General features: G+C 33.9%; 1 pseudogene; it reads right to left on the bottom strand.

Moving 5' to 3' along the window:
• Nucleotides 1–572: 572 nt before the first annotated feature.
• Nucleotides 573–8,559, bottom strand: LOC126686417 (LEAF RUST 10 DISEASE-RESISTANCE LOCUS RECEPTOR-LIKE PROTEIN KINASE-like 2.1; annotated as a pseudogene).
• Between the last annotated feature and the right edge of the window lie 16,624 nt (nt 8,560–25,183).

The following is a 25,183-nucleotide window of genomic DNA, read 5'->3' as shown; positions in this document are numbered from 1 at the left end:
AAGAGAGAGGAAGATGAGCTGAGAGGAAGAGAGAGAAATATGAGTTGAAAAGAAGAGATAATTGAATTATGAGCAGAGAGAAAATAAATGAAATTATAATGATTGTGCTATTAGGGTTGAATATATAAGATCCGTATAAAAGTTGTAATTAGCTCCGTGTATGGTAGTTTTGTAAGGGAAAATATGACATGTATAAAAGTAAACAATTAGCCAATTTATGTTGTTCGTGTAAAAAGCCTTGTTTTTAAGTACAAAAAGGAAAAGCAAACGGAATTTTAGCTTCTATAGTATATAACTTCTACCCTCAATTTTAATTTAGTATCGAAGCTTCAAATCGTACGAAATTGATATTATAAATTTAAATATTTTAACTTATGGTAAATATCTTTGAGATATCTAATAATCTAATAATCTCAAAATATTTTTGAGATAAGAGCTCTCTGAATAAAAGTCATATAGTACATGGGCTTTAGTATGAATTGGGCCTAAACTTAAATATTTGAAGTTATGGCCCTGCGACGGATTCATACTTTTGTGGTAGATGGAAATTGGATTTTAGAGATTATTAGATATTTACCTAAAAAAAGATAACTACACATTTGTTTAAATTTATTCGAGTACAAGCCCTGCAATATTAATTAAATTTACAGTATTCACTTTATTAAATTAATATTTCGTCATCAAATAAAAACTAAAAATAAAGATCTGACACCACACAAAGTAATAAGCCGAATTATTCACCGATTGATGTTGATGTAGTATATAGACATGATGGTAAAGACCTCGGAGGCGAAGATAGGAAAGGCTTCGGCGGAAACTCGAGAGCTTCGGTGCTTCCATGTAACATTTCTAGCACATTACTCATCGATGGTCTATCCGATGGATTTGTCTGAATGCACCATAACCCAACCATCGTTAATTTTCTCACAATATCACCTTCTTCTACAGAAACTCCACCGTACAATTCACATATATTGCTTAGCTCTAGACGCCTGTAAATCCAATTCGGAAAATAAGTTTCATTAGTACGGTCCGTCTCATCGGCCTCGTCTCTCTTTTTACCACCAATCATTTCTAAAATCATCATTCCGTAGCTATAAACATCTGATTTATATGAAACCTTGCCAAAATTTCTGCTAAAGACCTCCGGAGCTATATACCCAATCGTCCCTCTAGCCTCTATAATTGAAATAATACTCTCTTTATTAGTACATAGCTTGGCAAGTCCAAAATCAGAAATTTTAGGACAAAAATTTCCGTCAAGGAGGATATTATGCGGCTTAATGTCGAAATGCACGATCCTCGTGTTACATCCTCGATGTAGATACTCAAGTCCTCGAGCTATTCCAATTGCAATTTCGTGCATGATCTTCCATTCCAAATGCTGATCATGAGTTGTCGCGTTGCCAATGAACTTGTCGAGCGATCCATTTGGCATAAACTCATAAATTAAAACTTTTTTGTCACGTTGGAGACAGAACCCCAAAGAGTGACAACATTAACATGAGAAGTTCTACTAATACTAGCAACTTCGTTGATGAATTCTTCACCTTCTTCTTTAGATATATTCAAGATTTTTACTGCTACAGAGCGATCAATATCCAATAAGTATCCTTTGTATACAGTTCCGTAACCTCCTTGGCCAAGTTTGTGTTTGAAAGAATTTGTCATTTTCTTGATTTGTGAAAAGTTGTATCTTTTAACTGGTAGAGGCCCATAGCTCTCAAGAAATGCCTCAAATTTTTTGTCATTGTTTTTGATCTTCCATAAGGGGATTCTTTTGGAAATATACATAAAGACATAGCTGCTAATCACAATTCCTCCAAAGGATGCGCCAATTGCTGCCAATGATATGGAAGCTTTAATAGAAAATCAAAAGCAATACATTTTGCATCCAAAACAAAGCCAAAGTTGGTGTGGAAATTTCAGACTCATCGAATTGTGATAATCATATTATGCTGGACTCTATCTAAAGTTGTTTATTGCATTTAGAATCTAAATCAATATGAAATTATATGATGTAACTCTATTGTAAAATTTACTCTTACGAATAGAATAAATTTTCTCTGCACGTGGACGTAGATAACATTGGTTGAACAATGTAAATTTTTGTGTACTTGTTTGTTTATTATTCTTATTTAATTAAATATTTGTTTTCGCTACAATAAGTGGTGTCAGCCAGAATTTTAATTTTGATATTGTATGTATTCACTGCTGATTGAAAATGCCGCTATATAAAATTCAATACTAAAAAATACAATGGTTCAAAGATTTTGCTTTGTGAATAATTTAGATGAGGGAAGTTATAGTTCAAAGGAAATTATAGGATATTAGTAGACAAGTTAAGACACTTGTAATGGACAACTGATTAGAATTTTGTAATGCACCACTTCATGACTTCAATAGAAAGGTAGGTATAATAAAACACCACAATGTACGGTATACAGAGGTTGCAAAATAGATGAACAAAACACTCCCAGCGTGTCTGGTGTATGCGGTTAAATGCTGGTCTTCTAAAGAAATTTTAAGCTAAAACATTTAACATTGATTGTTATCTAGTGAATAAATTGTCATATACTGCAATTATTTAAAAACTCCTCGAAAGGTATTAGTATGGTTAACCCTCTGATTATTTCTGTTTGCGTATGTTTAGTTGTTTTGCTTGTGCTCATGGTAAATGTGAGACGAGGTTAACATAATGAATATTTATAAAATATGCAACTTGAGTTAAAAGGTGCATATTTTGGTTTTGTAATAAGGATAGAACTTCAATATTGATTACTAGCAGGTACATTATCTTTGATGACTATGTAGAGACGATAACTTAAGGCAGGTGATAGGAGTATAAATACTCCTATTTTTTTAGTCATTTTACTATGTAATTTTGCATATTTGTTTATATTTTTGAGCATCAATGTCTTATTATTTTGCTTGAGCTATTTCAGGATCATTTGTGCAAGATCAAGGTGTTTGAAGGCTTAATTGAAGTGTTTTAAAGCTTCGGGGATCAACCGGGAACAAGCGAAGGCATCGAGAGCACAATCGGTGACTTATAATCCTGACTCAAGTGCATTAAGTGACGATTTTGGGATTTTTAGAGGCTTTTATTGAACTTATATTCTTCACAAGAAATTAAGTAGACATCCTAAGTTTTCTATAGAGTCAAGAACCAACTCATTCCGATATGTCTACTGATATTTACGAAGTTTTGAAGTCGGGCACTATTGAAGGTGTTATGCTCGCACAAGCCTTGATGCGAGCATAGCTTAATTTCTGGGTTACTCGCACCATTTGGTGCGAGTTTGACAGGGAGCTATTAGAAAAAGTGGTGCGAACGCACCACTCTTGAGGTGCTCGCACCACTTCGAGACCAGCTCCAAAAGGTGTTATAAATGTGTCTTTTGGTACTTCCGACCCCTACATTTGAGGGCATTTTGATCTATCTTCATGTAAGCCCTAATTTCAATGTTGGAGAGCTATATAAAGCCTTCTTTTTAAGCTCCAACATCACCACCTACCTTCACCAACATTTTCTCTACACCATTTTTATTACACCATTGTTAGTAGTTTAGGAAGCTTTTATTTTTATTATCTTTTTGTATCCTCCATATTTGGGAGTTGAACAAGATTATTGTGGATACTTATTTTTAGTTGGTTATTGATATTATTGTGATTAAAACTTCATTATGTTCTTAATCTTATCTTATTTTTTGGGATTTACTTCAAAAGCAATGCCTAGCTAAATTTCTATATTATTATTTGTAATTCGGGTTAATTTCTCTTGAACCTTCAACCTACCCTCTATCTTTTCTGGTTTAATTGTCAGGTGCGTTTGACAACATTGATTGAATAGGGGATATATAACAACACTTTTTATTATTTTTAACTATTTATTTTATCAAATTAAAATTTTTAATTATTTTATTCAATAATAGATGTGACGGAGTAAGAATATATATATTTGTTTAATTTTCAACCATCAACTTAATTAAATTAATATTTAATAAATATTTATTTATTAATAAAAAGATATAAGTTTTTTTTTTCTGAAAATTGGGAAGGGAGAGCATTTGTGGGAGAAATTGAACCCACGATCTTGACAGTTTGCTGTCCAGCGCTTATACCATTTGAATTACACCTAGTTGGTAAAAATATATAAGTTAATAAAATTTGTCCAATGCAAAGATGAGATAGGATAATTTCTTACCTATACCAAGCTTCAACTTTATATTCTGATCATTTCCTGCAACAAATAATTAACAATTATAATTGTTAAAGCTCTCTATTAGACCAATCATTGTATTTACTCTCATGATAGGACAAAGTATAATGTTCAATACTATTCATTAAACATGTTATGGATATGAGACGTACAATGAGTGTATGATTGTTTTTTTTTTAATTTTATGAACCGATGAACACCTTACGACTGTGAAATGTTTAATGATCATAAATGATCTTTTCTTCTTCTTCGACGATGCTAGATCAAGACCAACAATTGTTTTTGCTGGTAAAAACAACACTGTAAATATGGCTCATTCTTTTAATTTCAATTTTTTTGCTTTTAAGACATAAAAAATAGATAGGAAAAGACTAAAAAAGATAACAATTTAAGATAACAAAGGGTCAACACAGCTTCTGAACTTTTAACACGGCGTCACTTAATTCGGTTTTTACCTTTTTAAGCAAATAACTGCTAAAGTCTTCCATTTTAGATCAGATTATTCATAATTATATTTTTAAAATGCGTGTAGTACAAAACGTATATGCTAAGAAGTGAGGGATGCGTAGGGATGTAAACGAACCGAGCCGCTCGTGAGCAGTTCGGTGTTCGGCTCGATAAGAGCTCGATTCATGTTCGTTCGTATTCTAAACGAACCGAGTTCGACCTTGATTTTATGTTCGTTAATATAAACGAGCCGAACATGAACATAGTGGTGTTCGGCTCGTTTATGTTCTCGAACAGTTCGGATAAGAGTTCGTGAACGAGCTCGATTAAAAGTTTGTGAAAATGATCGTGAACGAGCTCGTATATAGTTCACGAACAAGGTAGTTTAGAAACTCAATTAGGTGTTCGCGAAGTAATTTATATTTAAATTAATGTATATAATTATGTTTCTAATTTATTCAGCTCATATTTGTGAACGAGTTCGATTAGATTGTTTTTAATTTATTCAGCTCATATTCGTGTTTGTTTGTTCGTTTATCCACGAAACGAGTGTGCTCGCGAACGAGCTCGTATAGTACTTATCAAACTCGTTCGCGAGATTGTTTGTGAACGAGCTCGTTTAGTACTTATCGAGCTCGTTCGTGAGCTCGTTCGCGAACTTGTTCGTTTAGCAGTTAAACGAACGAACACGAGCTGAACACGAACCGAACATGAACACTATAAAATCTAAACGAACCGAATATGAACACTCCGTTTAAAGCTCGATTGAACAAGAACCGAACATAAACACCTTGTTCGCTAAACGAACCGAACATGAACACTCTAAAACTCGGCTCGGTTCGATTCATTTACACCCCTAGGGATGCGGGAAGAAAAGTAGAGAGCTTCTTAATTGTTGTGATGAAATTATTCTAAACCTAACTTTACAAAGAAAAATTTATTTATGAGATAATCTGATTTAAAATGGAAGAATTTAAGTGTTAATGATTTTGAAAAATAAAAACTATATTATTCTGTGTCATAGGCCGTATTCACCCTTGTTCATTTGAGATATTAGAAAAGTTAGAGTAAAGTACAATGTGTTATAACAAAATTATGCATAAACAAAAAAGGTAAATGAGACTGGATTTTTTAAAAAAAAATTATGCATAAACCGAGGGCGAGACGATTTGAATTATATTAAGTTTCAATATGAAAATGGACATATATAAAACAAATCTTCTAAAATAAATAAATGCTTAATTGCACCAAAAATTACCATTTTTTGTGTGTTAAAGATAATCCCACATAGTCGGTTCATTGTCAGGCTATCGGGTTTAGTTTTTGAATTTTTAAATTTTTTTATAAATATAATTTTTTTATATTCAATTTAATGATATTTGATGAATAAAAAAACAGTACTTCTTTTTTCCCAAATTGATAGACACTATTTTAATTTTTTTATTGCAAATTATAGATACTAAATATTTATTTTACTAAATAATTGTTAAATATATCTTCATTAATTATAAATAATATTTTGAAAAGACAATAAAAGTTACTAAAAGATTAAAACTGCCACTATATTAAATAAAGGTAAATATGGTATTTTTTTTATGATTAACTCATTTAATCTAGAAAATCTAAATTTTTTAATATTCGTATTTATTCTATATCAATTTAAAACGGAGGGATGTAATAACAAAATGAAGGAAAGGACAAGTTTGACGTGGCAGCCCCCAAGCTGCAGGAATTCCCTAAAGCTAAGGCAATAATTTTAGAAACTTTTATCATCCTAAATAAAATTCTACACACACTACTTTGAGAATTAAATGACCGGAAATTTCCTAGCTCCTTCTAAGGTTGACTTTATTAGACTATAAGATATTAGTCAACGATCATATTTTTCGAACATATTTGGAATTCGAATAAATTAAATATAGTACTAATAATATAAAATAAATATATTTAATTTTTTTTACGACAGATGACTACTGCTAAAACTGAAGTTAACGGCTTAATCACAATAAAATACCAAATGTATGCGCGAGGGGTCAGTTATAGCCAAATATTTAAAAATCGGTACATATAGTCATTTTTTACTATCTTGATTCGTTTATAGCCATTATTGAATAGAACGGATTTTATTGCTAATAAAGCAGCCATGTCATCTCAAACATCAAACTAAAATCATATGTGGCACATTTAGACCAAACTAAATTTGATTCCAACAAAAATAAATAAATCAAACCACATAATAATCAAAACCAAGATTTAATTATATTATTGTAGAATATTTATCTATTTTAAAAAATATATTTAAAAACAGATTTATCTTCTCCTTGTATGGAGAAGACCCAACTGTAATTCTTCTCTTTCAATGGAGAAGACACAGATTTGTGTTGTCTCCATTGAAGGAGAAGACTTAAATCTTGGTCTTTTCTTCAATAGAGAAGACCCAGATTTGATTTGGTTAGTATAAGATTTTTTTTTTAATCGAACTAAATTTAGTTTGGATTTTAAATATGATAGTGTGAATTAAAACGACGTCGTTCTGATAAATAGACGATGACATGGCTGCTTTATTGGAGTAAAATCCGGTTTGATTTACCAATGGCTATAAAAGAATTAGAGACAGTCAAAAATGGCTATATCCGATTTTTAAACGTTTGGCTATAATTGATCCCTCGCGCATACGTTTGGCATTTTATTGTGATTAAGCCAAAGTTAAAAAAGAGTAAACAAGACAATTAACAAATTTAGACAATAAATAAAAAAAATGGAACATTTTAAAATAGTTAAACCTATTTATAAATATATTAGAAATTATAATTAGATACTTGTTTTATAACTTTTTAAATCTAGTAATTATTTTATAAAAAAACTATAGTTTAATAATTATTTTATAATCGATAACCATTATATGAAAGATGCAAAAATGTTCCTAAGAAGAAGAACGGCATACCGTTTTTACGGGGACACAAAGACTCGTAGGGGTGATCAGGGCAAAGGCAAGTGAAATTGGAGGTAGTCGTATTAGTACCGCATCTTCCTCCACTGTCATGGCATCCTCGGCAATTTTGATGATACTCGTAAATCACCTCGAACCCTCGTCTCAATACTCTGCTTAAAGCATCCACTCCATTCAAAATTTCTTTGAGCGCATCCATCGGAATCGGAACATTTACTCTGTGCTCGCACTGCGGTCGTTCGATTTTCAACTCTCTCAGTTTCTCATCGGTCGCGTAGAACGCATTGGGTCTCTGATTGTTTGGAGAATAGCATGGCAATATGATCTCCGGGAAGCTCGAGGGCAGGTGGGCGCAGTTATAAAATAAACTAATATTTGGAAATGGTTGAGTGAAATTGAAGAGAGCTTGATCCAGGGTTGTGTTTGCGAAGTCTCCAGGACATATATTTTCCCAGTAGTCCTCTCTCGCTATTGTCATCAAACTCTTTTCTTGTTTTACAGATACAACGCGAAATTCTTCATTTTTTATGGTAATTATGGGTTGCTGACCTGCGATGCAAGTAAGCTTGTAGCCTGGATGACCGCATAGTTCGGAACGATCGTCGCTCCAAAATGGGTAAAAAAGATTCATGAAGGTTCCGCAGCTAAAAGGAGTGCCGCACTCTCTGTAATTCTCATCTTCTTCTTGAGAATAAGATATAATTGGAAACAAAAATATCAAGAGAAAGAAGAGCGTGGTGGTGGTGATGATGGAATTCACTTGAGATTGCAGAAATTGGACTTTCATTTCTTTATTTCTTTCTCCAGTTAAGTAGAATTGGTAAGAGAGAGCAGATTTTTGATCGGAGATGACGAGAATTGTTAAATGAAATATAGATATTTTATTGCAAGTAATGAAAGAGATAGAAAAGCGGGTTTTTGACATATTTCTGTCTCATAGACACATAAATTCCGGTTTTGTGCCTCCCACCCTCAGATAGCGGGCTGCACACCAGTCCGCCATATGAGATGGCGGGCTGGTGCTAATTTGGGTGATTAAAAACCTAATCACCCAAATTAGCACCAGCCCGCTATCTCATATAGCGGGCTGGTCCCTCCCCAATGATTGGGGAGAGAGTAATTTACTCTCTCCCCAATCATTGGGGCAGATTATATTTTTTTTAAATCTATTATATATAATAAATTGTATTTCAAGCTAGCTATTTTCGGGCTAGTTTCGGACGCTTTCGAGCATTAATTTTTAAAAAAATTCTAAACAAATATTGTAGGTGACCATTCAAACTAATGGATATATGACACTTTAGGTTCGAAGGGTCCAATATAAAAAAAATTATAACGTTAAGTATCTCTATAATTTTTTTTATCAAAGTCCAAATTCAAAACCGAATCAAACCTGAACGTCCAATTTATACATTACTAGTTTCGCATTACGTGCTATGCTCGTGGCTCGTAACGTAACTCGTCAATGAACATATTAGTAAAAATATTATAATTATATCAATTTTTTATTTATAATTAATATTTAATTAGTTAAGAATTTTTGTAAAAGCCATACTGAATTTATTCTTTTTTTGGTTTTATCATAACCATAATTAAATCATTAACTTAATTTTATTAATAATATCTTTAAAAATAATAAGATTGAAATTTAAATAATATTATATTGACCAAATATTGTATTTTAATTTCGTAATTCAATCAAACTAAAAGATAGGTATTCCTACTAATTTGGAGATAATTTAGTTATTTTTTACATATTAAAAACTAAAGGTATAATAATATATTAAATCATGATTTAGTCGTACTACTATTTTATTAATTTCATGCTGCTAAGAAAAAAGTGAAATTTGTTGTTTTCTTTTTATATCTATTTTTGTGTTCATGATTTGATTGTATTGAATTTTAAATTAATGCAGCAAATGGAAGCCAACGTGACAGTCAATTGTGTGCATCCAGAAACTACGATTTATTATATATAATAGATTTAAAAAAAAATATAATCTGCCCCAATGATTGGGGGAGAGAGTAAATTACTCTCTCCCCAATCATTGGGGAGGGACCAGCCCGCTATATGAGATAGCGGGCTGGTGCTAATTTGGGTGATTAGGTTTAATCACCCAAATTAGCACCAGCCCGCCATCTCATATGGCGGACTGGTGTGCAGCCCGCTATCTCAGATAGCGGGCTGGGGTGGGAGGCACAAAACCGGAATTTTTGTGTCTATGAGACACAAATATGTCAAAAACCCTAGAAAAGCTACGGCTAATTCTGAAGCAGAAATGATTATTATTTTGTATGTTTATATATTATAGTAGAGATCACATTTGATCAAGACTTTATTTTAAGTACTGAAAATCACCAAATGAGATCCGAGCTCCACTAGCCTGCACAAACGGGAAACAGAGGTCAGAAGGAACTCCGGTGGGGGTCACCGGACGTTCGCTCCGACGCTCAAGTAAGATTTCAAGTAGCGGAAGAAGAAGAAGAGAAAAGAGTATTCAGAGTAGAAAAAAAGAATTACCTAGGATTTGTCCTTAAACCCCTTATTTATAGTTAGGGTTTAAGGACAAACCTTGCTTTGCTGGCAGGCTGTGCCTCGTGTGGTCCTGCAATACGGTTATGCATACGTGAAGGGTATTCCCGTATGGGGCGCAGGTTGTTAGGTGTGTCAGGTGGAGGGAACATTCCTCACGCACCTGTCAGAGAATCTTCTGTGGTCCCAGGATCTGGTACACGTGAGTGTGCTCGTGGCCCAAACCTCGGAACTCGGTCCAGGCCTGAAGCTCGGAAGATTCGGGCCCTACTCATATATTTCCAGTTCTCGAGTCGAACGTATCTCGAGGCTCGGGTTGCACACGTCGAGCTTTCAGGTCTCTAGTCGAGAAGTTCGGACAAAATCATTGATCCTACTTTATCTTAAGCACGCATCTCGGATGATACTTGCATGTTCATCGATCCAGTGACCCCCCAGGTCGTGTGGTCTCTGATTTAGAAGATGGTCGGACGCCGACACCAGGTCGGTGAAATGCTTGACTTAACAATGTTCGTTTTTGGCGAGGTTGCTTCGCCCCTACTAGATGTAGATGTGCTACGTTATCAAGAACAATCTAAAGAAAATTATTTGGCAGGCGATAAAGTGTAAAACCCCATATGTCCAAATTTCCATTTACATTGCATAGCAAAATCAAAGTACTAGTTTCTACCCAAAGTTTGACCACAATATAGCTACAAAGAAGTTGCTTTTGTATGTGTACTAATTCAATATTACTTTAAATTTGTTTTACAGACTTTAATTTCTTTATAGTCATATAACTATTTTTTATGTAACTATTTATATGAACTAAATTATTCACCTACGTAGGATTGTCAATCATCTATTTAATATGATTTTTATTAACTACTACTTCCTTCGTTCCATAAGGATAGGCCGTTTGGACAAATACTAAAATTAAGAAAAAAATAATTATATTAATTAAAATTAGTTTATTTTTTTATTTTTCTATTTTTAGCCTTTAATCACTACTAGAAATCAGCTTATTAGCGACCGCAATTAGCGACGGAACCTAGTTCCGTCGCTAAACTGATGAATTACCGACGGCCTTGGCGACGGATAGTAAATCCGTCGCCAATTTTCCAAAACACCATGGCGGGAGCTGACCCGCCAATTTTGCAGACTGAAATTAGCGACGGATTGTACTATCCGTCGCTAAACTTCCAATAATATTTGGCGGGAGCAAACCCGCCAAATTTACATGCTGAAATTAGCGACGGATTACAAAAATCCGTCGCCAATTTCATGGTGCTGTTGAAACGCATCGTTTTAGGGATGTATTTAGTGACGGATTGTAATACGTCGCTAAATATAACCCTTGAAACGATGCGTTTCATTTTTACTGATATTAGCGACGGATTTTAATCCGTCGCTAATATCAGTAAAATAAAACGCAGCGAGCCGTTTCTCCTCCCTTACTTTTCTTTTCCCCTAATTTTTTCTTTTCTCTACTTCCCGCCGCCGGTCACCTTCTTCCACCATCCAATCCTCCTTCGCCGCCGCCGGTCACCTATCGCTGCCGCCATCCAATCCTCCTTCGTCGCCGCTGTTCTTATTTCTCCGCCTCCTTATCCGTGCCGTTGTTGCCGCCGCCCGTCGAGTTCAGACCAGCCTTTGCTGCCGCCGCCGTCCACTTTCTTCCACCTGCCGTTGCCGGTCCAGGTATGTATTCTTCTATTTTTTTGTTTGTTTTACTATAAAACATTAGGTTATTTTTATCCATCACATTTGTTTCTAATTTCCAGCCTCCCACCGTCGCCACCGCTGCCGCCGCCGTCGCCACCGCTGCCGCTGCCGTCTTCAGTTCCGCTGCCGGTCCAGGTATGATTAACATTAGGTTAAGTTTTATTTTAATTAATATTAATTATTTTAGTTTAGTAATTAGTTAACTTAGATTAATTAGATTAAGGTTAATTTTATATTAGATTAGGTTATTTAGTTAATTTAATTTATCATTAGTTAGTACATTAAGGTTAATTTTATACCTAATTATTAATAATTTTTTAAATAAATAACTAATATTATTGATCACTAATTTTTATATTGGTCTATTTTGTATTGGTATTAAAAATTGACATTTATTCCATATTGGAACATAGAGCAATTAATTAAATTGAAGATAACAATATATGTTTATTAGGGGGTAGCTAAAACTTTTAATTTTAAAATTATTAACAAAAAATAGAAGGTGACATATAATTTGGGACGTCCAAAATAAAAAAAGGTGACCTATTTTTGTATGACAGAGGGAGTAATTATAACTCAATTACATTATGTGTCACACAACAAATGAATATTTCAAAATAATAAATGAAAATTTAGTTCGTTTAAATATTTCTTCATATTTAGGGACTATCGGCGGTGTGGAGACCTTCGAAGTAAGGAAGAGTAAAGGTTAATACAGATGCTGTGATTGACTTGAACAACGAGATGTCTGTTGCAATATGGTTATGAAGGATCACATAGGACATGTCTGCAAAATAGGAACTAGAATGTTTGCAGGTATTACGAATATGGAGATGGCAGAACTCACTACTGTACAGCAGGCAATTTGCGACGGACTATTCCGTCGCAAACTATGCAAAATCCGTCGCAAATGTGGCGGGAGCTTTCCCGCCATCATTTTCATTGGAATCAGCGACGGATTTGTCTTCCGTCGCTGATTCCGTCGCAAAATTGTTTAAATTGCGACGGATTTGACATCCGTCGCAAAGGGCCAGATTTCTAGTAGTGACTAATGGCTATGAGATTTGGAGTTGAGACATCAATAGCAGCAGGTTCCAAGAAACTGCACATTGAATCGGATGCCTTACTGGATATACATCACGTTCACAATATTGATAGCGCAATGGATCACAGAGTTGATAGCAGAAGACATTATGAATGTGGGACACAATGCAGGTGATATTACGTTCTCACACGTGCGAAGAGATGGCAATTGTTTGGTGCATTCTTTAGCTAATGGGGTTTGCAGAATAGAATTGATATTTTATCAGATAATGTTGTTACAAATGAGTTGAAATTTCAACGGCTGACATTTTTCTGCAATAAAATTCTATCTCATTCTAAAAAAAAGATATATTTATATCTTAACTTGATTTGATTTTTTCTTAATGAGAGATTCGTTAGGTATGCGGACTAGCGGACGGTTCACATTCCGGAGTACGGCAATGATATTGAGTTTCGGCTCAGTAGAGTGAGTTCTCTTCATAAAAAATTAGCTGTAAATGTCATACTATATCACAGGGTTTTAAAAAAATCGAATTGGTAGTCAAACCGATATAGTAACCAATTCCCAATTCAACTGTTAATATAATCGATTGAGTTAATTTTTTAAAGGAATTGCAAACATTAGACCTAATATGGACGGTCAATTGCTACTCTCAAAAGAAAAAAGACATGTTAAATTGCAGGTTTAACCTGTTCGATCAATGGTTTAACCGTCGGTAAAATAGGTTTTTTTATTTAGACCGAATTTCACTCTTTAATCACTGCTATATCATACTAAGGAGCACCCATTATAACCCATAATGGATAACTCAGTTTAAATCACTGTTTGAATTTTTAAATTATAATAATTTACATAATATTTTTTTGGATAAATGATAAGTGGATTACCTCACTCGCAAAGTGCGAGCGGAAAAGAAAGAATGAGAAACTAGGAATTATTACAAAAAAAGTCAATAGACCGAAAAACATCATTCCTATTAAATGAGAAGCTATGATTCCTAGCACGATAGAACTCCACCGCTTTGCAAATAGTCATAAATATCAAGTTGTTCAAATCCTCTGTTTCGTTCATGAAGACTCGTTTGTTTCTAGCTTTCCAAAGGTGCCAAATTCCGAAAAACCAAATTAATTTCCAAAGAGATCGATGTCGTCCTGAAGCTAAATAAATCCAGTAAAAGAAGAAATGCTCTAATGAATCTGGAGCATCCTATCTAACATTGCATTTCTCAAGAATACTAGACCAAAATCTCCAAGTGAATCCGCAGTGCAGCACTATGTGAAGACTGAATTCCTCAAGCTGACAAAGGGAGCAAAGGACCTCATCATTTTGAAGAATTCCCCGTCTAGCCAAAAAGAGATTCGATGATATCCGATCCCGAGCCAACAACCAAAAGTTAAACTAGATTCGAGGAGGAATATGTTCTTTCCTGACCTGCTGCACAAGGAATGAAACCTGCGAATGATTCTGTTCTGAAGCCGAAGAAGACAGCAGCTTGTTCATTGAAGCTGAGGTGAACTGTTGATTATTCAGCCAAAGAATGTGATCTGGACATTGACGAAGAGGAGAGTGAACAGCCAGCAGCTCCAACATCTCTTGAAGACGATTCTGCTCACCAATGCGAAGACGCCTATACCAATTAATGTTGCTGAAATTCTGGAGCCCGTCATTAAAAACAGAAAAAACCATTGCGTCTTGATTTCTACTTAAATGATACAGGTCCGGATACTGAGAACAAAGAGGAGTCGTCAGCCAACGATCTTTCCAGAATCTAGTAGCATTCCATCTCCGATTTCAACATGAACCGACTCCAAGAATGAGCACCAAATAACCTTATTCTTGACGCAAATATTGTAAATTCCTTTCCATAAGTGTGAAAGATGAAGAACATTAGCCGATTCAATATTATACCAAGTGGATAAAGAATTACTATTAGAAACGACCGCAAACCAAAGAGAATTTTTGTCACAAACCATCAATTTCCACACCCATTTCATAAGCAAACAGCTATTTTTGGTGCGAAGAGGGATAATGTTAAGGCCGCCGTTACTGAAAGGAGTAAAAACATCGACCCAGGCAACTTTGCTAAATCCCTGACTATCCACCCTTCCATGCCAAAGAAACCTTCTCATTATCCGCTCTAAATCAGCCCCCACAGAAGAAGGAATGCGAAGAGAACCAAGGTAATAAACAGGTAAACTACATAGGACATATTTGACAAGAATAAGTCTACTTGCAGGAGATAAAAGGTTACCTCTCCATGAAGACAGCTGAGATGTAAAATTATTAATTACATGGTCCCAAAGCCTACGTCCAATCACTCTATCTAATAAAGGAAGACCCAAATAAGTAATAGGAAGTGTTTCAACTTTGCAATTAAGGATGTCGGATGCCCGAGCAAGAGAGGTTTTGTCCATATTAATGCCGATAATAGAAGATTTCTGATAGTTAATCTTAAGGCCAGAGATTAGTTCAAAGCATCTCAAAATGCGGAGAAGATTTTCGATCATAAGCAAGTCATTAAGAACAAAGAGCAGCGTATTGTCTGCAAACTGCAGGATGGAAATAGGATCAAATAATCCATCAATACGAACCCCAGAGAGCAGTCCTGAATCAACAGCTTTCGATAAAATGGCTCGTAAATACTCAACTGCCAACACAAAAAGTATTGGAGAAATCGGATCTCCCTGCCGAACCCCTTTCCATATAAAGAAGTTATCTGTCAGACTCCCATTAAGTAAAACTGATAACTGTGCCGAATCAAAGCAAGAAGTTCTGGAAAGTTTTCAAAATCAAATTCCAAGAAATCGTATCAAAGGCTTTCCTGAAATCCAATTTGATAATGAAAACTTGCTCTCTCCGCCGTTTAACGAGATGGATTACCTCCGAATCTATCATGTGACAATCCTGGATGCTTCTCCCTTTAATGAACCCGAATTGATTCTCCGAGATGATCGAAGGAAAAATATGAGATAGTCTATTAGTAAGGACCTTTGAAAGAAATTTGAAAACCCCGTTAATCAAGCTAATCGGCCTAAAGTCCTTGATATCCGAAGCATCCTGAAATTTCGGAATCAAGACTAAAAAGGCTGTATTTAATCCCACCGGAAAAGAAGCTGTACTAAAGAATTCCTGAAATAAAGACAGAAAGTCTTGCTTTAGAAATTTCCAAGCCTTTTTATAGAAGAAAGAGTTGAAACCATCCGGGCCAGGAGCTTTGTTGTCATCACAGCTGAGTAAAATGGCAAGAATATCCTCTTCTGTAAACGGGACTAAAAGAAAGGAGGATTGATCATCCGACATTGACCGAATAGGCAGACTATCAAGAGAAAAAAATGCTGATTTCTGAGCAAACAAATTCTTATAAAAAAGATGAACCCTCTGGTGAATATCTGCTGTAGAGCTATAAGAAATCTCGTCGATAAGAACATCAGAAATAATGTTACTGCGAGAGTGCATCGAAGCCACCGTATGGAAGTATTTCGTGTTTCTGTCCCCATGAAGGTTCCAATTGAGCCTTGATTTCTGATGCCAAAGGGATTCAAGATGTTTAGAAACTTGTTCAAACTCCGAGTACAGGCTGCCAAGTTTGGTAACATCTTCTTCCTCTAGACTATAAAAGTCGGCCTTTGCTTCAATTTCTGCAATATCAGATTTAACTGAATCCAGCTTGACATTTAAATCTCCAAAGACATCGCGGTTCCATGCTTTGATGGCAATTCTTAGCTCCCGAAGCTTAACAACGAGATTAGCTTTTGGCAGCCTAAGCGAGATAGAACGCCATGAACAGTCAACAAAAGAGCTGAAATCCTTGTGACTCCACCAAGCGTTAATAGACTTAAAAGGTTTTGGACCCCAGTTTCTTGCCAAATCCGAAGTAAACATAATAGGAATGTGATCAGAGTAGGATTTAGGAAGAGCTCGCAGGACGCAGTTCGGCCAAGAAGTAAAAGCCGAAGGGGAGAGGAAGCACCTATCTATTTTGGACCTCGATATTCTATTCTGCCATGTAAAAAATCTACCTTGAAGAGTAGATTCCATTAAGTTTGATTCCGAGATGAAAGCTGAAAAAGCAAGTATAAAAGCAGAGAAACTATCGCAATTAAACCGTTCCGAGGGATCCAAGACTTCATTAAAATCACCGACAACAATGCAAAGAAATTCTGGTAAAATCTCAACTGAAATATCACGCCACATGGAATTGCGTTCTCGAGCACAATTACTTGCATAAACCAAAATGTATCTGATATTAATGCCACCCCAAGAGAAATTTAAGCTAATCCATCTATTAGCTTTGAAAATTCTCGTCGGAGTAATAAACTTTCGAATTCCAAATGCATAAAAGTCCACCCGAGGCACCTACCGAAGGAACAAAGCTATAATCGAAATCTAGATTTGGCCAAAGCAATCTAACTCCAAAATTATCAAAAATTTCTTTCTTAGTCTCAATTAATCCCAAAAAATTCTAGATTATGAGATAACACCATGGATCGAATGAAACGGGTCTTACGAGTATATGACAAACCACCTCGGCAATTCCAAGAAACAAAATTGAAATTCCGCGACATAGAAAAATAATATAACCTGGGAGAGAAGAGGAAAGTCAGATTCTGACTTCCAAATCCTTTGAAATACCTTGCATCAAAGCTCAACGATTTCTGTTTCGTGTTCCTCCGAAAACAGCCCCAACTTTAACCCAATCTGCCAAGTATTTTTAGCTTCAGCTTCTGTCTGTAACTTAGCTGTTGTTGCAAAAATATTGTTAGAACGGTTCCTGATTAATTTGTCCGAAAAAGATGACTCTGAGCTGCCTCTCTGCTGTGATAATGAAGTCAAGTTGCCAACTGGATCAATTCTCTTATTCTTCCTCCTGTGCGTTATCAAACTTGTGGGATCCTGTGGTGTTGAATTCTCTTGTGCAACGAGCTCATCATTGGTACCTGAACATGACCGAGAACCATCAGACAATGTAGTTCTAGGTCCACCAGAAATTTTGTCAATAGTCTTATTGAAAACTTTTGCAAAAGCTGGTGATGAATGACTCGATGCTCCATGGGCTTCGACAGAAATATTATTCCTCGGCTCTACAAAATCTTGTTCAGATGTTGAACGTTTGCTTCTCAAAGACTCGTCCGAAGAACAAGAGCTAGAATCTGCATCTACAGAGTCCTCCAGCATAATTGGAATGTCTGATTCTGAAACGTGGATTAAAAATTCTCTTCCTGCTATAAAAACCACTACTGTGTCCTGAATGAATTTTCGTGAGGTAGAGATCAAAACTGATCCAGTGTCAAGCCTCTCTTTTGAAAAGACTAGAGGATGAACCGTTATAGGCTCTCCCAAAACGATTCCCCAATTGCATGAAAAAATCCTCCTCCCATGCACATAATGGGATGCCCACCAAATTCAACCAAATAAAACGGGCAGAACTGACAGAAAAATTGTCACATTGTTTAAAAGAAACAAAAAATTCTGAAAGCGATGGAAAGGATATTGTTTCAAAAACAAGTTCAGTCCCTCCCATGAATGAAACTGAAACAAAAGCAATTCCCTTGCTTTTTAAAAAGGCAGCAGCTCGCAAAATAGAGAGAATATCCTTTACAGTCACAATTAACGAGTCTGTAAATTCTGACAAAGTATCAGATGAAGGTGAAAGTATCATTGGTGCAACTCCAACTGCTGCCTGCGCATATGATCTGCTATCCTTAAAGGCTGGGTTTAAAATCCTCCTATGACCATTATTGTTGTCCTCAGAACGACGAACAAGTCCAGAAGATACTGCTTGATGAGATTCACGATGGCTATGAGGGTATTTAGACTCGAAAGCCGTAATACGATAATAGCCAATACTGACTTTGTTGAGTCGATTTCTTACCATGAAAATATCGTCCTCCGGGCTAGGGCGAAAGAAACCAGACCTACGATTCCTTATGTTCTTTTTCCTTGCTAAAGAAAAAAGAACATAATATTTTGAGGTTAATTGTTACAATCTATATATATATATATCTATATTTATATGTATACTAGGACATGCAAATTTACTGAATAATCCTTTTCAATTTATTACTAAATAATGGTTTTATAGTCATTAACTAATTAGTTATTTAATTAATCACTAAATATATATTGTAATTAAAGTCCTAATTAGAATAGATAGTTAAATTATCTCCAATTTAATTTTTAGTATGTAGAAAATATTTTCTTCAACTTAATAGGAACATCTATTTTTTAGTTTGATTGAATTACAAAATTAAAATACTGCATTTGGTCGATATATTATTATTTTAATTTTTATCTTATTATTTTTAAAGATATTATTAATAAAATAAAGTTAATTATTTAATTATGTTTATTATAAAACAAAAAAAGAATAAATTCAGTATAGAAAAAATTTAATAACTGAATATATTTTGTTTTACAAAAATTCTTAATTAATTTGATATTGATTATAAATAAAAAAATTTGATATAATTATAATAAATTTATTTGTATGTACATTGACGAATCACGTTACGAGCGACGTGCATAACACGTAATACGAAACTAGTAGATTAAAAGATAACCCAAAACACTGTACATTGAACAGTGTTTTGGGTTCAATTACCAAAAAGGAATACTTCTTACAAGTAATTTCAATAAAGCCAACATAGAACCAATATCATTTTTTTGTCTTTTTTCGTAATTTCAGAGCAACTTTTTTAAGAGAACCCAACATTTCCTATTTAATTGCTAAAAAACCTTCTACTTTTTTGTTTTGTCTTTACATGTTTATTCCATTTACTATTAAAACTCTTTTTCTCTTATTATTTTCAGAAAGAGCCGCATGAATATATATTTTAAAGAGGAAATGACGCAGTATACGCCTTTTAATTAATTGTTTACAGATGTACTCTCTTATATATTCTTTGGGCAAGCGTGCGCCTTTTTAAAATTTGTTTTGCACAAATACGTCAATCTCATTTCTTCTAAATTCAAATCAAATCAAAGCCACCTTTTTATGTTCTTGTTTGTATTAATTGCTACAGACATCACCTGTTTTTACATCATATATCCATAAAATATAACATCATATATCCATAATATATATTTTGTGATGTTCATACTGATAATATCAAATTTTATTAAATCCATATTCTTGTTTTATTATATTAATTATATATACAATTTAATTTGTTAGTATTTTTTATTCAATCTTATTTATTTGATGTTAGTTACTACGATACATATTCAAGTAAATTCATTCTTAATAGGTTTAAAGTAAATAAATTCTTACATAATTAATATCAGTATCTAAACTTTATCATAAAATGCATGTCTTTTTTTTGTTGGACACTTGTTATTTAATTGTAGAGACTTATTTTTAATAATTAAAAATTTGTTTTTTTTATTTTTTTTTATTTTAAACACTTATTTTCATAAGTCAAACCTTATTATTTTTATGGCAGAAAGTGCAAAAAAACCCTCGACTTTTTCTTAAAAGTACAAATCGGCCCTTTTATTTTTTTGGCACAATTAAACCCTTATTGTTTTAAAATCGAACAAATAAACTCTTTTACTTTACTTTTGGGTCACTTACCCCTTCAAATTTTCGGTAAATACTTTAGGCATTAAAATTATTTTTAAACTTTTTTCCTATATGATTATGGGAGACATGTCAGCCATTAACGAGTGTTTCTAATGATGCTTGATGAAAGTGGTTATTTGTTCTTTTTGAAAATAAAAAGGGCTTAATTATACCTCAAATAAATAAAAGGGTTGATTTGTACTTTTATGAAAACTACAAGGATTTTTTTTACCTTCTGCCTATTTTTATTTATTGTTATTTTAAACAGTTATCTCTTATATTCATATACTTGTCATTTTATTTTTATTTTTTATTTAATGTTTTAAATTTTCTTTCATCATAATTTTTTTATTTGTTTAATTATTTATATTTTTATTTGTCATTTATTTTCAAAATCATATGAAGACACTTTCAAATATCTAAAAATATTGACAAATGAAAATAATATTGTTAAAAGTTTCTAATTGATTCAAAAATATGCAAAATAAATGTAAAATGCAACAATTATGAAAAAAAATTAACCATCAACTAATGAGCTACCAATAAGCCACTAATGATCAACCACTAAACTATCAATAATCAACTAATAAGCAAATAAGAAGCTAGCAAAAACTAGCCAGAGAACAACTAATGAACAACTAAAAATTACCCAACAATATGAGTTTATGGAATATTTGGCACAATCAGTATAACTTAGTCTTTAATTAGTTGATGCTCGTTGGTTGCTTGTTAATTGTTTTATGATTGCTTGTTGATTGCTTGTTTGTATGAAATATTATTTGTTCTATTTTATTAGCTGCTATTAATAACTAATACTCCCTCCGTTCTAATAGAGTTGGTCACTTTGAGAAATCTTTTTGTCTCAAAATTCTTGTCCATTTTCAAAAAATAACTAATTTTTACACTCAAAATTCCTATATTATTCCTATTTAAAATCCACTAATGAATAAATTGAAAATAAATTGCAAATCGACCCTATATTAAGTAGGGGTATGACAAAAAAAATAAGAAAAATTTTATAAAACACGTAAACAATAATTGTTTTTCTTAAACTGTGTGATAAAGGTAAAGTGGACAACTCTATTTTGACGTAGGGAGTATTATAAATTCATTTGAATGACAAATGATTGTTGAAAAAAATATTTATATTTTTTATTTGATTAAAAATATTTAATTAAATAAAATAGATAATAATTATAAAAATACAAAAGATAAAAGCATATATTGACAAGTGTAAAATTAATAATTTTTAAAAATAATGATAAATTTTAAATCGAAAATAGTTCAAAAAATTAAAATAACAAGTGGTTGCGTATAAAAAAATTAAACGTTTAAAAATAAACAAATGTCTTGAAGATATCAAGGGAACTTTGTAAATATAGAAGACATGTCACTAATAGGAAGTTTATAATAATATTTTTCTAAACCTTGACATATTAGTGGTGTATTTTTATACAATTAATATAAAATTTATATACAGTTGAATATAATATCTACTATAAAAATTTCAAAGTGGACATTAAAAAAAGCATTAATATAAAATATTGAGAGACTAATTAAAAAAAACAGTTAAAAAAAAGACACAAAAAGTAATATAGGAATTATAAAAATAATATAGTACAAAAATAAAATTATAGCGTGTTAAAATTCGTACCCTTATATTATATATGATAGATTGCAAGTATATGCATTCAGTAAAATGAGCTGGGATACAAAAGGAGTATTTTTGTGAACTTCACAATTCTAAAAGCGTAACTTTGCTACTATTTTTTTATAGGCGTATAAATGCTAACACTTGTAGTAAAGTAAGCATATGTGTAAGAAGCCCTATTTTAAAGTCCATTTCAGTAAAATTACTTTTGTTATCTAGCAAATATCCATACATGACATTTTATTTATAAGATAACTGATGGAGTCTGCCTTCTGAGCCGGTGAGTAAAACCTGCAAAAAAAAGTAGAAGCTAACCGGACGGTGGTTGTCCGGTTAACTCTCCGATGCTAAAGTCAGTTTAGAGATTTGAGCAGCGTTTTGTGTATATCAATGTAATTGTGATTCTAGGCATACCTCGTACTCCTTTTATAGTAGTCGAATATACCTTGTAGAGTCATAGTAGGCAAGTGAATCCTACTTTGTAGGGATTCGACAACATAGTAGGGATTCTCCTGATTTGTCGAAATCTACCTTAATCTGATAAGAGTCCTATTTAGGAACGTCTTGCTAAATAGTCTTACCTTCCTAAGGTAGAGCTTATCCTTCCATATATGGTGTTTGTGTCCGAATAGGACAATACTTCCATTCTTGGTCGATTACCCGAATCCCGGACTAACGCGCTTTGGGCGGATCATGTGGGATTCGGTCTTTAATGGCATATCACCAAATCTCAAGGGATTCGGTATCAGTTGGCATATCACCGAATCTCAAGGGATTCAGCGTCTCCTTCATATCTTCAGGCCTTCAGGGGGAGTCCGGTATCACCTGAGAGCGGATCTCCTGTGACTCGGCTCCATTATATTTACTGTAGGATTCGGTATCCATCATTAGCCCCCCGCAAGTGAGCTGAAGTAATTGGTATTCATGCCTTAGTAGATTTTAGCTCTTTTGGAGCTGAGTCTTTTTATATCACGGGCGAGTCGTTTTGTATTCCGGGCGAGTCGTTTCATATGTTTGTGGGTGACGTTTCTTGTCTAGTAAGATTCTTTGTGTTGCCACGTGTCGCCTATCAGCAGAGGGTTGTAACTGGATGAAGGACAAGTGTCTTCGTGCGCCATTAGTTGGTCCTCATTTGTAATTATGAGATCTCGTCTTTTCAACTTCCTTGCCTTAGGCTATATAATTGTTCATTTTTCTTCTTCTTCCATTTTTGCTCTTTCTGCAACTGTTATTCTCATAAAAGGAAATCTCTCTTCAAGCTTTCTGTGGGTTTCTTCTCTGCTTTCAAGATTTCTCGTTTTCGAGTTGCTCCTTATCTTTCTTTTGATCCTGCATATTTGCTTGCGAGGTATTTACCCTTTCGTTAATTTGATTTCTTGTTTTGGGTAATTCTTTTGCAGTTTTAATTCTGCTTGTTCTTGTTCTTCCTGTTCTTCGTCTTTTCTTTCTTTTGATCTTTTGGAATTTTAATTTCACTATCGTTTCTTGTTTCCCCCCCTTTTTAATTTTTTAAAATGTCAGAAGTAACCGAGGGGGTGAAGGGTGCTCGTGACGAGCTAGAAAATACCCGGAGCTCCTTGTCGAGAGAACAGATAATTAGCTATGCCGAGTAATTTAGTTTTCCTGGGTCATATGTTATTTTGAGACCTGGAAAATTGTATCGGGCGAATCATAGCACCGATTCGCCTTCAAATATAGTAATTTTCCATGAACAGCTGTTGGCGGGTCTTAGGTTCCCCTTAGAGTCTTTGATCGTAGAGGTCTGTCATAATTTAGGTATTCCTTTAGGTCAGCTTCATCCCAACGCGATTCGCCTTTTTTGTTCTTTTATGGAATCTTGTAGGGCTCGGATGCAGGAGCCTTCGCTTGCTCTTTTTAATTATTTTTATGTTTTCTCCCGCCGAAAGGGTGAGGAATTTATTTTTATGTTTTCCCACAGACGGCGCCAATTGATGGAGTCTGCCTTCTGAGCCGGTGAGTAAGACCTGCAAAATAAGGTAGAAGCTAACCGGACGGTGGTTGTCCGGTTAACTCTCCGATGCTAAAGTCAGTTTAGAGCTTTGAGCAGCGTTTTGTGTATATTAATGTAATTGTGATTCTAGGCATACCTCGTACTCCTTTTATAGTAGTCGAATATACCTTGTAGAGTCATAGTAGGCAAGTGAATCCTATTTTGTAGGGATTCGGCAACATAGTAGGGATTCTCCTGATTTGTCGAGATCTACCTTAATCTGATAAGAGTCCTATTTAGAAACGTCTTCCTAAATAGTCTTATCTTCCTAAGGTAGAGCTTATCCTTCCATATATGGTGTTTGTGGGACAATACTTCTATTCTTGGTCGATTACCCGAATCCCGGACTAACGCGCTTTGGGCGGATCATGTGGGATTCGGTCTTTAATGGCAATATCACCGAATCTCAAGGGATTCGGTATCAGTTGGCATATCACCGAATCTCAAGGGATTCGGCGTCTCTTTCATATCTCCAGGCCTTCAGAGGGAGTCCGGTATCACCTGAGAGCGGATCTCCTGTGACTCGGCTCCATTATATTTACTGTAAGATTCGGTATCCATCAATAACCATTGAAAGCTCAAATTGCATTAAGAAAAATTCTACATCATCAGACATCAACACAAAAGAAATTTTTTGATATTTTAATTTTGAATTTGCAATAAACAGTGTTACCAGGATAGGCACTGTCATAAAACTCACTTCAAAATTTAACCTGATAAATCACATAAAATAATTTTCAAATTAATTTAAATTCAAAAATTATAATGTAAAGATATTTTCCTAAAAAATAAAAAATAAAAAAAATAGTATATTAAAATATTTACATGACATAAGAAATATAATTAGTATGTTGCAAACAAATTATAGTAAAATATTGTATGATAGAATTGTTTTATAGCAAAAGTGTAGATATTAAATTCGTAATTTTCTATACTAAAAGAGCTAATCACAAATTAAGGAAAAAAAGAATATTCATGAGCTTAAAAGCTCAATTAGTTATTACAATTTTTTTCTTCATCTTAGTTATTAACTTAGTTTCAAATCAATGTTTGATAGAG

The sequence above is a fragment of the Mercurialis annua genome, linkage group LG6 (assembly GCF_937616625.2).
Source record: "Mercurialis annua linkage group LG6, ddMerAnnu1.2, whole genome shotgun sequence".
In the NCBI taxonomy this organism is placed as follows: Eukaryota; Viridiplantae; Streptophyta; class Magnoliopsida; order Malpighiales; family Euphorbiaceae; genus Mercurialis; species Mercurialis annua.
This window is presented reverse-complemented; position numbering and strand designations above follow the sequence as displayed.